This window comes from Schistocerca nitens, chromosome 4 (genome assembly GCF_023898315.1).
Source record: "Schistocerca nitens isolate TAMUIC-IGC-003100 chromosome 4, iqSchNite1.1, whole genome shotgun sequence".
Lineage (NCBI taxonomy): Eukaryota > Metazoa > Arthropoda > Insecta > Orthoptera > Acrididae > Schistocerca > Schistocerca nitens.
The window spans coordinates 835,885,803-835,888,847 of record NC_064617.1 but is presented as its reverse complement, the minus strand read 5'-3'; the positions used below and the strand labels follow the sequence as shown (position 1 = coordinate 835,888,847).

The window sequence follows — 3,045 nt, the reverse complement described above, 5'->3', positions numbered from 1 at the left end:
TCTCATCGCTGCAAACTCATGGTGTAAATTTCACTTGATTCGGATGCTTCCTTCAGGGTGTTGCATTTACGGTGGCCAGCAGTGTATATACAGGGGATAGGCAAAATAATGTAAACAGTGGTAGTAATGGGTCGATTGTGTTTGACGGTCAACAGCGCAGGTAAGGCACGTGTCGCGCTGGACTCTGCGTGTTCAGTACGGACCAGGCATCAGCGCAGGTTGTTTACGAGTAGTGCACACTTCGTATTTGCATTCAGTGGCCGAGATCGACGTGCAGTGAAAGACCTAAAGGAGTTCCAAAGGGGGCAGATTGTAGGGGATCCGATTAGGTGGAGCTTCAGTAACCAAGACAGCCAACTTATTGAATGTTTCAAGAGAAACTGTTTCAACAGTCATGACAGCCTACACAAAACATGGAAAGACATCATCGTGTAAATGTAATAGTGGGCGCAAATCAAAATGAAACGATAGATATCGTCATACGCTAACACGAATTGTGCACAAACAACGCAAAATTAAGGCGGCTAAAGTGACTGTGGAGATCAATAGCCACCGTCGAGAGCCTGTATCTATCAACATTGTATCCCGAGAACTCCATAAAGCGACTGTTCATGGACGAGCTGCAATACCGAACCCATTAGTGACGACAACCAACGCAAAGAAGCCTAAGCAATGGTGTCAGGAGCGTAAATCCTGGACGGTTGATTAGTGGAAACACACCATATGGTCCGAAGAGTCAACGTTTTCGTCATTTCCAACATCGGGCCGGGTTTAAGTCTGGAGAACGCCAAAAGACGCCTACAATCCTGACTGCTTGATTCCAATGGTTTAACATGGAGATGCAAGTATGATGGTTTGGGCAGCCATATCATGGTATTCTGCTGGTCCCACCATTACCCTCAAAGGCCGTGTTACAGCCAACGATTATGTGAACATTTTAGGTGATCAGGTGCACCCGATGATTCAAATGTTGTTCCACAACAATGACGCCATATTTCAGGGCGATAATGTACCAGTTCACACCGTCAGGACAGTACAGTCGTGGTATGAGGAGCATGCAACTTCGGACTTGAACAATATCGAACATTTGTGAGCGGTATTGGAGAGCAGGAGCTCCTGATCGAAGAGTGGCACAACATTCCACTGGAGACTATACAATCATTGTGTGCCAGTATTCCAAGAAGAATCGCAGCTGTATTCCAGGCAAATAGGGGTCCAACCCCTTATTAATAAACCAGTCCCAAGTAAGTACAGGTGTTCACATATTTTGCCTACCTTCTGTATATACCACTTTGGTTAAAAAGTCAGACATCTTGTGAAATATAAGTGTGTCATTATTTTACTTGCAATACACGCGTCTTCTTTTACACTCTTAATATTCTATCACAAATATTAACTCAATCATTACTTTTGCGCGTACTCCCGCGTCATCCCAGCCATCCTCAATTCCTTTACTGGTAGAATCATCACGGAGTGGGCCTCGCTTTCTTCGGGTGCGTTAACCTAGAGCACGCACCTTTTGCGTGATCGTAATAGGAGCCTAATACTCTTCTAAACAATTTCTTTTCTATACAGTATTTTTGTAATCACACAGCTGCATCAAACAAGGACAGAGCCCAGTGGCAAATTTATATATTTCTTTACGTGTGAAGAAACATTATCTTCTAAGCATGAATTAAAATGTGAGGTGACACTGAGGTCTCAAATGATGTGATCAACTTACAGCAAGGTTCTGGGTTCGAGTCCCTAGCCGGCACATAGTCTTACTCCGCCAGGAAGGTAATTCCCCATATATGGACTGCGCGACGAAGAAGCCAGCTGCCTGACTTTCACGCGACATAATCCGGCTCTCTCGTCTTTGCCAGCAGTGCCAGATTTCGCGCTGGACTTCTGGAGGAGGCGACCGGCTCCAAAAATAGCGACAGGACCTGGCCGGCATTGACAATCCAGGCACGATTCCGCGAGCCACCACTGGCCACTGCCCAACGTGCTGTGCTCTCTCTCTCTCTCTCTGTGTGTGTGTGTGAGAGCGAGAGAGAGAGAGAGAGAGAGAGAGAGACCAGACCATCTGGCATTCCGCCCGTGCCACCGTGCAGAGGCGGCGGACCGACCGTCGCTAAACCAATCACCGCCACCACTGCACTCCAAGTTTTAATTATTATCCGCGAACGGCGGGCAGTTAGCGACGGAGCACGTGACTCGAATGCACAAAGAGTGCTTCCCCCTACTCCGCCCTGTACACAAGCCTGCAGAGGTCGTGGCAGCGTTGTTACCATTTTCGCCAACGGAATAATAAGTCGCTCAGATGACGTCTGCAACATACCTTCACTGTCTTCAAATCCTGGTCATTCAGTACACATAATGTAACAGGCGATCAAACGTTTTCATTCGAAGGCCGTACAGTCCAGAATCGCCATGCCAATCAGGCAAAACAGCCATGAGCATGGAGGTAACCATCCCATCGATGCACCAGGTTGAATATAAACTCCATCTGAATAGGTCTCGGAAAACCGAACGTTAGAGACCGACTGCCGTGTCATCCTCAGCCGATAAGTGTCACTGGATGCGGCTATGGAGGGGCATGTGGTCAGCATACCACTACCCCGGCCGTTGTCAGTTAGAGAGCGCAGGCACTACTACTCAACCAAGTAGCTCCTCAATTGGCGTAACAGGGACTGAATGCACCCCGCTTACCAACTGCGTTCGACAGACTCAGGCGATCACCCATCCAGGTACTAGCCAAGCCCGACAGTGCTTAACTTCGGTGATCTGATGGGAACTGGTGTATCCACTGTGGCAAGGCCGCTGGCTAGGTTGAAGATGCTCATCTCGTAAAACACAGTGTCCTGCTGCGTGAAAAAGTCCATAATTGCCTGTTGGACATTCTTGTCGGACAGGAATCGTCGACCATTTGAGATCATTTTTAAGAGAGCGAATGCGTGATAATCGCATGGGAAGAAATCAGGACTATAAGGCGGGTGCCCGAGTGTCTCCCACAAGCGTTACATTTGCGATATGGGGACGTGCATTATCATGGAGCAGCAA

General features: G+C 47.9%; 1 pseudogene; it reads right to left on the bottom strand.

The window, feature by feature from the left end:
• Positions 1-2,691: 2,691 nt before the first annotated feature.
• On the bottom strand, positions 2,692-2,810 carry LOC126253799 (5S ribosomal RNA; annotated as a pseudogene).
• Between the last annotated feature and the right edge of the window lie 235 nt (positions 2,811-3,045).